General features: G+C 42.5%; 1 protein-coding gene across 2 annotated transcripts in view; it reads right to left on the bottom strand.

Moving 5' to 3' along the window:
• Positions 1-13219, bottom strand: part of BORCS5 (BLOC-1 related complex subunit 5) — a 259893-nt gene extending 246674 nt beyond the window's left edge. The window contains exons 1-2 of one of the 2 annotated variants that reach the window (XM_085652098.1): positions 13001-13219; positions 3746-3957 (exon numbers count right to left, since the gene is read on the bottom strand). The gene's annotated coding sequence lies outside the window, so the exon portion shown is untranslated. The remainder of the gene's footprint in view (positions 1-3745; positions 3958-13000) is intronic. The other variant, XM_085652095.1, reaches the window with a different exon arrangement.
• Positions 13220-14150: the final 931 nt, after the last annotated feature.

Below are 14150 nucleotides of genomic sequence, written 5' to 3'. Positions count from 1 at the left end.
GTCACCCAGGAAAGGTAGGATACACCTCAACCGCCCTTGTGGCGGGGTACAGAGAATGCACATCCCCAGCCTCTGTCACTCCAATACCAGACAGTCAATACACAAACCAGGGTAGGCACACAGAATGGTTATGCAAGAACATACCCCCTTTCTAAAAGTGGTATTTTCAAACACATAATATAAAACTCATCTTTAATAAAAGATGTATTTTTAAAAACCGAGTTCAGGCATACTGAGCTCTATTTCTCTATCCTGTCCCAATGGAAAGTTAGGCTTGTAAGGCTTTCAACTCTCACGTTAGTGTATGGGACAGATAGCCTGTCAATAGTGAAAAACGAATTTGGCAGTGTTGCACTATCAGAACATGTCACACACACCAGGACATGTCCTATCTTTCACATATATTGCACCCTACTCACGGGGGTAGCTTGGGCCTAACTGAGGGGTGCCTTACATGTAAAGAAAAAGAAGCTTAGAGTCTGGCAAGTGGGTGCACTTGCGAGGTCGACATGGTTGTAAAACTGTGCGTAGACACTTCAATGGCAGGTCTAAGAATCCTTTGAAAGGCTGCTTTTGCGGGTGGCACAATCAGTGCTGCAGGCCCACTAGCAGCATTTGATTTACAGGCCATGGGCTAGCACAGTGCACTGTACTAAGGATTTAGTATATAAATATGCCAAACATGGAAACACCAATCCATAAACACAATTGACAGCAGGAACACTTGCACTTTAACACTGGGAGAGGATGTAGCCTTATGGCTAGAGCAGACGACTTCGGAGCTGGGGAACCGGGTTCGAGCCTCAGGAACGACGCCCAACATCCTGTGATTCTGGGCAAATCACTTAATCGCCCCATGCCTAACAAAAATGAATGTGTCCATCTGTAACGAAACTGGTGCTCATGATCTTTTACTACTCAAGGAACACCAGCTGACAACTTCAGGATGAGTGTTAATTACTACAGGATAATTCCACGACAACTTCACAATGACTGAGGATTACTCTAGGATGTTTCCAGGACAACTTTTGGATGACTGCGAATTACTCCAGGATGATTTCATGAACACTTAAGAATGAGTGCAGCTTACTATAGGATAACTTCATGACAACTGCAAGGGGAGTGTGAATTACTCCTGGGTGACTTCAGGAAACATTTTGATGGCTATTGGTAACCAATGAATGATTTATTATAGAGTCAGGGTAGTAATACTCATTGCAGATTCTACGACCTGAAAACATTATATGGTCACATCTTCTCAAATCAAGTGCCCATCAAGTACTTTAGATCAACTAATCCTTTGCTAAACAAGTGCATTGAGGTGCATGACCTATGTACCATCCTGCACAATAGGGAATTGTGTTTGAATGTAATAAATGTATCTTGTTTATACAATCCAATGAATTCTAAGTAATAAGAAGCTAAAATTAAACTACGACTTTGGCATAATACTTTATTGTTCTGCGCAATAAAAGGTGGTGGTGGGGTAAGGGGGTATAAAATTATCTGAAGTAGGAATTAGCAAGAACACAACACACTTTGTATTCAAAAGAAGGCTTTTAACTTGTGATACTCCCTCATTCAGTAGAGATTGCCTCAATTTGTGTATAAGACATGACCTGGCTTTTTTTTTTTTTAAGTTGTGATGTGCGGGAAAATACTAAACAAACACAGGTTGAAATAAAATGGATCTAAAATGACTTCTAAATTTAATTTTATTTAACTGAAGCACGTGCCTGGTCCCAAAAGGGCTCAGGTTACCTTAAAGTAGAATAGTAAAAGTAGACAAGAAATGTTCAATGAAAAACGGTACTTCGTTGTTTGCTTTTAGGTTTGCTGGTTTCTTAAGTTCTCTTCTGACACGGCAGATCTTTATGGCACGTTTTCACTGCATCATTTTCATGTTATAATCATACCCAAGACAAAGAGAGCAACAATGGGGAGGGAGAGCTTTTGGCATGGCAGCTGCTCATCTTTGGAATAGTCTCCCCACTGAACTGAAACAGATACAGGATTTGATGCTGTTTCGAAAGAAAATTAAGACATGGCTTTTTCCCCAGAGTATAATCTTTCGGATTATGATCTATAGCATCCCCAGTTTGGTAACATACGTGTATCGCAGCGCCAGGATGCCCGTAGGGTTACAGCGCGCTTTATAAATGTGTTTGCAATACAATACAATGTTGATGGCTTTCGAGCTTTTGGCCTTGTACACAGATTTCATAAACTCTGAAAGGATAACAAAACCGTAGATTAGGACCACAGATTAGGAGGACAAGCAGTGCTTTACAAGTTTCACTGATTGATTTTTCAAAGAGGGTCCTGCCTTCAAAATGCAACAAGACGATAAGCTTCCAACAGTTTGCTTATGGAGAGTGGTCACAGGAGCATGAGTGATGGTAGGTAATTAGTCATGTTGGAGGTGGAGAAAGAACATTTCTATTTCTAATGTGTGATAGAGAAAGAAGTAGATTCAGAAGATCAATCTCATAGTTAAGAGAATGTAGCCAGAGATGGTCAATCAGCAAAGCGTACTATTTCACTTTTTGATCTCGTGCTCAACAAAAGAGGAAAGAACACCTTCTTAGCTGTGCCCTACATGGACTCAATTGTTAGACAGGATAAAGTCTTCAGGGATTGTGTTCAATTAGTTAAGACATTGCTCTGCCAACAAGTATCTGGTGCCTAAAAGGAACCTACACCCAAGTTGTAAAACGGGGCAGCTTATATACAGAGCGCAAGTGCTGCAGAGGTGTGAGGTAATGCTTGGAGTGGTGTGTGCCATCAGTGCCGTTTGTTGTCACCAAACTTCAAGTTAGGGCTCTTTCCCGGAGACCAGACCACACCTGCTCATTCTCATTTGGAGACAGCTAAGAATGGAAAGGCAAAACAGCAACAACAGAATCCTTATGTGTTCACTGGATATGCTATGAAACCACATGTAACGACTTGTTTTATGGTAATTAAGACATGTGAACTACCTTATTAAGCATCAACCTTTTCTTCATCAAGGGCAGCAGTTTCATCATGAGCCCTGGTAACACCTCTGCCACTTTGTTTGGTAAAAATATATCTTGCTCAAACCAGTGAGGAGAAAACTTGCATTGTCTCAAGCATACTAGGCCTTTTCCAACAGCTTGTGCAGTACTCTTTGAGATAAGGTCATTTCTGTATCAAGAAGGATCAGTGGAATCTCATGCACATCAGCCTACACATAGCCACACAAAGTATTAACATACATTCCATCATATTATTTTAAACATAGTGTAAACAAAGTGGTGGCCTGTGGAAAGTAAGCTGACACCCAACAGTGACAAAATTTTTTTTTTTAAATCCATAATAATGAAGTAGATTTGCATTAAATATATCCACAATAGTACTTTCAGTTTGTAACAGATATAATATACCAAAGGAGAAAAAAATTAAGCAAATCACCCTTACAAATGATCCATTGAATATATTTGATGTGGAGGATTTTTTGTAGGACATTTGACCTTGTCAATACAGACTGCTGCTGGCAAATGACTTATAGCCATCTACTTTCAGCATGTGCCACATAACTGAGCAATAATGGAAACAAAGAATTTCAAGTAAGTAGATTAGGGAAATACAAACATACTTGTGGGCTATACAGGGGGAGGGTGGGAAAAAAAGTGTTATGGATTTCGGTGATGTGAGATATATATATATATCTCTACAAATTAGTTGCCATATATCTGGTCAAAATAGAACATCCTTTACTTACCTTTAAGGCAGTCAATCTCAGATTGAACACCTCTCACTTTTGCTCGTAAAAGCATTCATTCCCTTTTCGTACATGTAGAGATGGAATCAGAGTAGGTATTCTCTCCATTAATGATTGACAAGTCATACATAATTTCATTAGGAAGCAAGTGCCTTTATCCCAGTGTGAAATTAAGCACTTTAAGTTATCAAACGATCATGGGCTTCCATGTCCTGAAAAAACAAGAGAAACCAGTGAACATAAACCACTTTTAAGCAACTGTTTATAATATACATTTTTTCATTAGCTCAATCATATTTTTAAATGTAATGTTAAAAGTGCCTTGCACGCGAGACAATTAATGAACCGCATTACAACAAAGGAGTAAGTCCTAAAAAAAGGATACCTTGGTCACCATGTAAAGTAGGTTTGCAGGCTCATGCTATACAATTCTGTATAATTAGTGCACTTCTAAATCTCAGCTTATGTGAAGGCTGCCACTTTCACTGCTTGTGAACTGGTCTTGAAGGTGAGTAGGATGGTGCACATCAGTGATCACAGTAGCAGCATAAACGTCACTGTACGGCAGGTCATTTGATGTTGAACGTAGCCATATGTGGGTGTCAAAACACTGACCGGCATAGCCACAAACTGCATTTTATAATATTATTTTAACGTACTACAAAATGCTATTCACAAAGTTATGTGCAGTGTTTATGTCTCTACTATCTTTTTCTGTGCAGAGATCTCATCCTCCCCCCTCCAAAAAGCCTCCTCTGACTGCAGACTCTCCACATGAATAGGAATACATATTAGAAGTAAATGTGTGAGGGACAGAGGGGAGTGGTTGGAAAATGGGAAATACTACTGGGGGGGGGGGGGGGGGTGGAGATAGGAAGGACTACAGAGGGGTTAAGGAAGGGGTTTAGGCCGGGACCACCAGTTTGGCCCTGTAAGCACCCTCCTAGATGTGAACATAGGCCAGGGGCACTGAGACACAAGGTGTCTTATAGCTGTACTTGCTCCTCTTCTCATCGTCGGGGATGGCGGTATGGGCAAGTTCTGGCACTTCTGACCTATCAAAATGCCTACTCCTGGGGATAAAGATGAAAGATGACCTGGCTCCTTAAATACAACATAGAAGAGTGATCTAATTAGGATTGCTACTGGAAAAGTGTTTTACTGGCACCACCGGTAATTTTAGCTTTGAGTGCAATGCCAATAATGATTTAAGTATTGTCAAGTCATTGGTCGGTATTTCTGATCACCTGTCTGAGCAGCACTTTCTGCATGCAGCTTTGTAAAACTGATGAAGCTTGGAGTCATCTGAGCTCGATTTAAGAATTTGTCATACGCTTGAGGATTAAAAAAACAATTAAATATATTTGCATATTATGTTTATAATAAATAAAAATTAGAAATGTTTATTACTGAAATTGCAACTGGACGGCAGGGTGCACTGACCACTAAATCTATCACCCTCTTACAGAAAACAAAAAAACAGCATGTGAACAAAAGTGAGTGGCACATAACTAGAAAGCAACAAGCATTGGCAACCCAGCAGGTCTTGCCTATGCAAGAGCTATTGGCTTTGGCAATGTGTTTATCCATGTTGTACACCAGTGTGGCTGCTGCTCAGCATGGTTAAAAGTTATTGGCGTGGAGTGGGGTAGAGTTGGATGGATTGGAATGGAGTTGAGATTGTTTGGGGAAGAGTGGCGTGGAGTAGATAAGGGTGGACTGAGGTAGATTAGAGTAGGGTATATAGGAATGAGTGGGGTGAATTGGGTGAAGTGGGGTGGAATGGGGTAGACTACAGTGCTGGAGATTGGAGTGGGGTAGCATGGGGAGGTGCAAATCGGGGTGGGGTGGATTGGACTGGATTAGATAAAGTGGAGTGGTAGAGCGCAGTTGGGTAGAATGATGGAGTGGGGTAGATTGGAGATGAGGGGGTATACTGGAGTAGATTGGGTTGGGGTAAATTGGGATGGAGTGGAGTAGACTGGGGTAGACCAGGTAGAGTGGGATACATTGGGGTAGACTGGAGTGGGGTAGATTGGGTAAGAGTGGAGTGCATTGTAGTGGGGTAGATTGGAGTGGAGTAGATTGAGTGGGGGAGTGGAGTAGGATAGATTGGAGTTGAATAAAGATTGGAGTGGAGTGAGGTAGAGTGGAGTGGGATAGATTAGGGTGGAGTGGGGTATGGTAGATTGGGCTGGGATGAAGTGGGGTAGACTAGATTGGAGTATGGAGGAGTGGAGTGGATTGGGGCAGATTTGAGAGGGGAGTGGTAGATTGTAATGGAGTTGGGGAGTGTGTGAAAAATTGGAGTGGGGTCAATTGGAGTGAGGTAGATTTTGGTGGAGTGGAGTAGATTGGTATGGAGAGGGCTCGATTACAGTAGAGAGGAGTTGGATAGATCGCAGTGGAGTGTGGAAAATTGGATTGGAGTAGATTGGAGAGGGTTGGATTGAAGTAGACTCGAGCAGAGTGGGGTAGATTTCAGTGGAGTGGATTGGGTTAGATGGAGTGAAGTGGGGTAGAGTGGAGTAGACTGGAGTGAGGTAGACTGTAGTGGAGTTGGTTAGATTGGAGTGGCGTGCAGTAGATTGGAGCGGGGTATATTGCTGCAGACGGGAATGGTGTGTGTCACGATTCACACCACCAGGAGGCCGAATTATGGGGCTTTTCAGTATTCTAATATGCTTCCAAACACTTCCCTGTATTCATACCCTGACTTACAGGCATTCGGACATCATTTAGGAATTGACATTCATTCCCAATCCATGCCGGGTTTTGTGAAAGCCAGTCTGCTCATGCTGGAAACTCCATTACCTATAATCCCCTCCTGACTGCTTTGTCTCCACCCCTGCAGGCCAAGGATGGGTGGAGGAAATCAGCTCACCTGTGGCTGGTTGCTGCTAGCCTGCTCACACCTGATGCGCATGAATATTGGGAGCTCTTTTAAGCCCCAGCTCCCCTCAGCCCAATGTTGGTCATTGTACGTGTTTTCCGGTGAGACCGATCCTAGTTTCCTGTGCTTTTGATATTCCTCGATTCCTGAGTATAGTTAATCCTTGTTCCTGAGTTATAGCTATTCCTTGTACCTGAATTAGCACTGCCTGCAGTGCTACCTTGATTCCTGAGTTCCTGAGCTGTAGTTATTCTTTGTTCCTGAACCTTGGCTTCAGCTATTTCTTGTTCCTGATTTGCACTGCTTGCAGTGCTCTCTTGACTCCTTGTTTCCTGAGCTATAGCTATTTCCTGTTTCCCTGAACCATCACTGCCTGCAGTGCTACCTTGACTCCTGAAGCTTTAGTAACTTCCCTGTTCCTGAACTAGCACTGCCTGCAGTGCTACCTTGACTCCTGAAGCTTTAGTAATTTCCCTGTTCCTGAACTAGCACTGCCTGCAGTTCTACCTTGACTCCTGAAGCTTTAGTAAGTCCTTGTTCCTGAAGCAGCACTGCCTGCAGTGCTTGCAATACTAGATCAGAACCGCACCACCTTTCTTGACACATATGCAAGAAAACTTATATGTCCATGGTAATTCAATTAGATACAGATGATGCAAGAGAATTCACTTGTCCCAACAGTAGATTTGTAATCTCCTTTATTTTCAATCAAACAACCTTCAGCCAACGCGTTTCGTCCCACTCAGCTGGGACTTCTTCAGGGTAATTGTATTGTTTGTACAAAAGCATTCAGATTGAGAACGACTGTCCGGTATCAAATAACCAATAATCTTCAAAAGCTGATAATTCTCAGCTGTTTCATATGTTGATATATTTAGAGCAATACAACATGCATAATTAATAAGGGTGGCTTCTCTCCAGCCCCAAAGCTGTCTGATATAATAGCCAGTAGCAGCAAAGTAGTAAAACGTGTAACATAAAAATCTTTTTTATGCACGTATTGATGGATATTCTCCACCCAAAGGATGAGGTCCAGTGACCGACATACAGCGAGGCCGCCCGGTTAGGAGTCAAAAGGTCAATAAAACTGCCTGCAGTGCTACCTGCAATCCTGAGCCTTAGCTCAATTCTTGTTCCTGCCCCAGCACTGCCTTCAATGCTACTTTGTTTTCTTGATTCCTGATCCTGCACTATTCCAGTATACCCTTGTAGCCCCCTTCTGTATTTCCTTTTCCAGTCCCTGCCTTTCTTCCCATTTCCTTGGGTCCAGTTCCTAGTTTGCGGTCTTTCTATTCTGCTGTCTTGCTTCTGTTACCTTGTAAGTTTGTTACCTGCTTTCTGCCAAGTGTTTCCTGCGATTCCCTTCCTTTCCTGTTAAGCACTCCTCCTTGCTAGCTCCTGGTCTATTGTGCTTGTGTTTAGTTCTATCCCTTTTTGTTACGGCCTTGCGTGTTCTTTGTTTTATCGCAAGGATCCGTGGGCACAGCCGACTACCTAGGTGGTGTTTCTTGTTCACTGTGGGTATTGTCTTTGAGTTACAGTTATAACATCACTGTAGGTATAAGCTTCACAGACCCTGCCTTTGCATACATATCCTATATGTGGGTATTTTCAGTCGGGATCTGTAACAGCAATTGTGGGTGAGGAACTTACTGAGCTTCAGTCTTACAGTGTGGAGCTCATGAGTGCTTTACCCCACATTACCTTTATTGTTAATGTTGTATTATATATATATATGTCTTGCACGTCGGTCCTGGGTGTAGTTAGTCTGAATGCTAAATTGCTTTGTGAGTGCCCTTCCTTTCTGAGTCTTAGCCATCTTGTACAGGCTTCCCCTTTGGATCCCTTTTTCTCCTCTGACTTTTTGTGAGATCCTGGGCAGCACTGTACTACTCTTTCTGTGCATGGTACGTTCTCTACCCAGTCCCTGCTCAAGTCCCTGACTGTGTTCCTGACATAGTACCTGACAGTGTGGGGTAGATTGGGTTACCTTGGTGTTCAGTGGAGTGGGGCGAGTCGATAGGCATTGCTGAGTGTCTTACGGTGGAGGTGCATAGAGTGGAGTGGTACGTCAGAGTGGTGTGGCGCAGTGTGGGTTATGCAAAGTGTGGTAGCCCACTGCCATTAAAGACAACACACTTTCAATTGTTGACCATTACATTTGCACCGGAATACGATTTTACTGCATACAACCGATAATGTGTGCAAATGTTATCAACTGCTGTCGGTGTGTTTTGATCATATTCAAACATTTGTTTCTACCACACTTCAGAATTACAACAAAAAAGCTTAATTTGTACTAATTGATATATTCTGAAACATCTTTTGTCATGTTACAAAAATACATCCACCATGCTCTCCTCTTACATGGCTACTCCGCAGGACTGTCACATAAATTCTCTCACTTTGAAGTCAGAAAATGACAAATAAACCCTAAGCTCCTTGGAAGAGAAACCCTTACATGTGACCGGTCTTTGAATGCACAGTAAGTGTGGCAAGATGAGAACAAGATTTTAAGGACTGTTTACAGAAAGCAAATCTGTGAAAGAATACAGTAAACAAGTTTTGGGCAACATGAGGTGTGAACTCAAGCTGGACAGCCTAAAGCAAATAAAGCGAGCAAATTGAAAGTCAGAAAATGTGAGTTACAAACCACAAAGCAGATGGTAAGCAACAGAAAATGTCTTTAGTAAACCAGACAGCTGTGCTGTCTGGTAGGTTTTGACCTCAAAGGGAGCTTCATTAAGTACATTAAATAAACAAGCATTTGCAATGCAATAGGTCTCGCATTTACGCGAGTTTGAGCTATTGACATTGCAAATAATAATGCCTTGTTATTTACAATGCCAATGGCTGAAACTCTTGTACCTGTGAGACCTATTGCGTTGCAAATGCTTGTTCTCATTCCCCCCACCCCATGCGCTGTCTGGGGTTACAAGTATCCAAGGTTTTCCACCACACCCACACTCTTTACTTCCCTCTCCACGCCATGGATGTTCTGCGAAGCTCTGGGTTCTGCTAAATCAGAGTGATGACATCACTCTTATAATTCCTATAACTCTGCTGTCCCCTTCTTAGACTCTGGTCTTTCTTTTATGTCTCCTTAGTCTCTCATTGGGTGTAATTTCTTATACTTATGTTTCCCCTTATTCATTGCATGTTTTTGCTCACAAGAAAACGTCACTCATAGTCATTCAAATGTCAATCATAATTACACTGAAAACATGAAAATGTCACATCGCAATTTGAAACCTTGGCAGCTATGTATAGGTCTGCTGAACCACAGCATTGTCACCACCAGGCTACGTTTCTATACTTTGTGCCGGCTGAAAACGCAGCATGGCCCCTCCTCTCCAAGTTCTAAACTACTAGGAGCCTGGTGAACAGTCACATCCAAGGATATGATAGTTTGGGCCCACTGAACTGCAGCTTAATTTAAAAATTAGCAGCAATCAGAACAGTGCAAAAACCCACTTGGGCATTAAACTCCTCCTCCTCGAACTACAAACACATAGGGGCTTACTGTTTTTACACATATGCTACAGGCTTTGGAATGGCATACGAATTGCAGGTGCTCACTATCAACTACCGGGGGCAGGTTGGTAACAGACAAACCAGCCCAACTTGCTGCCATCAGCAGGCCTAAACAATCGATACACTCGCCAGCCTCGCCGCTCGAGTGCTCGCTGAAGAACTGAGCGCGGTGGTCCACGTAATAAACCGACGCTCCTAACAGCCACAGGCAGGTTTATGAGATTAAAGCCCAGCACCTAATGCATAATTTAGTGGCCTGCTGCAAAAACACACAGTGTATATGAGTTAGCATCTCCAGCAGCCTGATGTGTACATACAGGACATTTACAATGCACGCGCCTTTCATCAACTCCGAACTGTCAGATGCGGAAGCCAACACGCATTTTTAATAGTTATCATTTACAACAAGAAAATGACGCGGGAACGACAACGGAAAAGGGTTATTTGAAAAGCAGGGATAGAATCTCTGCTCGCCTTGGGGAGGGGGCGCGAGGGCCTCTCTCGTTGGAAATAGAATTATTCCGTGTTCGTTTGACGAGGTTAGCCCTCATCTCTCGGCATCTGTGACTGTGCCTGCAGAATCTTAAATCCTTCGCCAGGCAATTACACACTCACAATTTCAACAAGCACGACATGGTCCCGAAAGAGAAAGAGGATCTCTTGTCTTTATGTGGCCATGTGTTTAAACACATGGCCCCATATAGATAAAAATCCTTTTACGATGCAAGGAAGGCAGACGAGCCCGTCCAAATGGGACGGCTCAAAAAGCCAAACGAAAACATCACGAACAGCTCTTTTCCAATGGCTGGCCACCGTTTACCATAAACGGTGACGCCAGCCAATGGAAAAGAGGGGCGGGGCTTAATGCCCTTTACAGAAAATATCCAAAATAATTCAATCTCGCCAGCGAGACTGCGCAGCCCACGCCAGGCGAGACCTAAAAATAGAAAGGAAGACAAACATGGTAGGAAAAACAAACTTATGATGAAAAGATGGTGAAACAATAGAAATTGAGAGGGACGACTGGCAAAAAGTATAAGATGAGAAGAGAGAATAAAGTTTCAAGAGAGGAAAAAAAGGTGATAGAATGAGTTTCAGCATCATTTCTTATATAGGTCATCCAACCCAGGTGTTTTTATGTCTGGTGATTAAACTAAAATTATATATCCAATATATTTAAATTGCAAGGACATTCAGCCAGGCCTCTTCTTCCACTGGCCTGTTGTGTCATTTACATTTTTGTCCCACCCACTGCAGCATACACTGGCCAAAGGGTCAGCTCACTCAAGCCAATTACTAACTTCACTGTAACCTCATTCTTTCCTTTCATGAGAAACACGTTGTGGGACAACGTAGTTCCTTCAGTGTCCTCAACTGTTATAGCAAGTGTGCCATCTGAGAACAAAAAAAATCTTTGCTTTTAGCTATTTTTTTTACATTGGTAAGAACCCTGCAGCTTCTGCTGACAGCGTTTTGCAAAAGACATGATGATGCAAAACTAGCACTGACAAAGCGAGAAGGCCAACTATTTGCTTTGCCAGGTCCGGTTTCACACTGTATTCTGTACCTACAGTCCCAGGTTTTATAATCTGATAAACATGACTTCAAAGCAGAATGCAAAAAATAACTCACCTGCGCTTCGCATACATGGTTGTGAGAACCTCGGAGGTTTGGTTCAGAAACGACCATGTAGGAGGGAGGCCAACATATTCTAACACTGTTTTTAACCACTTCGACATCTACATATATGTTTTCACTGAACATATGATGGCAGACATTGACATTTGAAATACTTGATAGCAGACATTTGAAATACTTGATAGCAGAGTTGTGAAGATCCAAACAGCTGTGCAGTTAACTTTGCGAAAAGGGGAGCACGGGCTGCAGGAACAGCTGAGACGTTATGACTGACACTACTGTGCCCCTTACCACAGGCACGACTGAAAATCAGCGTCTCCAAGGCAAAGAGCAAGATTATAGTCGAAATGTGTCATTAAGAAGAACATTAGTCCAATAAAGTGTGCCATTCAAAGATTCCCAAGAATCAAGGTACCAGTGGTAGGTAGGATGAATGGAAAGACGGACACTATTATTGCCACCACATTTGTATCACTGGTGGTCCTGTAATGTTAAAAATGGCACGGCGCCAACAGACAGAAGAATAGCTTTGCAAACAACATAGCCTACGAGAGGTGATAGACAGGCAGCCTCAAATCGTGGTAGACAGATGTGCCCTAGAAAAAGCCACACAACTGCCTCCATTGTAAAAACCATACAGACAAGGATCGCCAAAAATGCAGGTTATACCTAATAAATTGGAAGCTCAGATGAGTATGCGTCATACCTGCAGGAACTACCAGATAGAACCTCCAAAAGATCTGGCGTTATGGCCAGAGGTACTTCTTTGGAACCGAGTACATGCCGTCCACTCAACATCCTATGATCTGCAAATCACCTAAGCTTCCCGTGCCTAAAGGAAAAACAAATGTGACCCTGTGTAATATAATGAATACCCTTGTACAAGCGCTCCAATCCCTTCGGGGTAAGTTCTGCTCAATAAAACTGAAAAAACAAACCTACGTCCTATTAGAGACTAAACACAACATACCCTCTTGCTACCAGAGGCTAGCAGTCTCAGACGATGGTATGTTTTTTTCAGTTTTATGGAGCAGAACTTGACACGAAGGGATCGGATGTCAATTAACATACAAACCAGAAAGGCCAAAACGTAAAAGATACAACTGGCATTATTAACCATCAGGAAAAAAGATGAACTACAAGTCGGCTGTTGTTGATGAACATTAGGAGCACGGAAATGGAATGCATACATTTCTGAGTACGATCCGATCCCACTATTTCGCTGACCACGCTTTTACCTCGAAGCACTTCTGAAACACGGACTGAATGCGAGATCTTCAAATTGTTAGCTGCATTTGAAAAGGAGAAAGAAATGCAATCATTCTCCTATTTCTTCGATCCTCGCCTGTTCCTGAAAATGTAAGCACAGGCAGTGACGTTCCTTCCTGGGTGACGTCCCTTCCGGTGTCACCGGATGTCCGTGTCAAAGTGTTTTAGAAACGGGCTAAAGCGCATGCGTCCTATAGGCCACTTATACATTGGTCGTCCAGCTGTTGCGTGCACGTACACAATGCAGCTGCATAAAATCTAGAGGTTTTTTCCCGTAAGGTTTGAAATCAGCGCTCTGATTTCGTTTGTAGAATTCACATTTTTTCAGCCAAAGTAATCTTATTTTTTTCTTACACTTAAAAATGCCCGTAATGGAAGTTAATTGATGAATGTATTTTCTCGATGTTTTAGATCTCTGCAGGAGTTTCCTTGTGTTGTAATTATAGATTGGGATGTGCAAGAACGGGGAATGGGTGCAAAACAGGAAATGTAAAAAAATAAAATGTAAAAGCAAATGCAATGGTACATACGTGCACCCCAATGGTGTGATTATGCATAACATTTTAGAACAAGCATTGGCATAGCCAATAGGTCTTGCCTTTGGGACCTTATAAGTGTTTAGCTATGCAACATTTGAAGTTGTTGCACCAAGGATATTGTGCTGGATGACTAAACACTTATAAGGTCCGACCAAAGGCGAGACCTATTGGCTATGCCAATGCTTGTTTTTTTTATTACAAGAACGCAACAAATTCAGTCTTTTTTCAACTGGGGAAGGATGAGGTACGCGGTGGAGTTGTGCCGCCCCCTGTCACGGAGCTGCCGAAGATCAACATATTGATGGTCAGGTCACAGGACGCAAGAGCTTCAACTTTTCAAAGTGAAATAGTAAAAAAAAAAAGTGGCAGGTACATCGCTCGGTGTGTGGTGGTTTAAGATTCACTCCGATACCAGCAACACAGTCAAAGTAGAAATTGACTACACAAACAAATGCACATATAAGTACAGGGTCAATACATAAAACACAGCTTTCTTTTTGCCTCTATCATTTTATCTATTATTTTGAATGTT

Source organism: Triturus cristatus, chromosome 4_1 (genome assembly GCF_964204655.1).
Source record: "Triturus cristatus chromosome 4_1, aTriCri1.1, whole genome shotgun sequence".
NCBI lineage: Eukaryota > Metazoa > Chordata > Amphibia > Caudata > Salamandridae > Triturus > Triturus cristatus.
The sequence above is the reverse complement of the archived record's forward strand: the minus strand, read 5'-3'. Positions and strand labels throughout refer to the sequence as shown.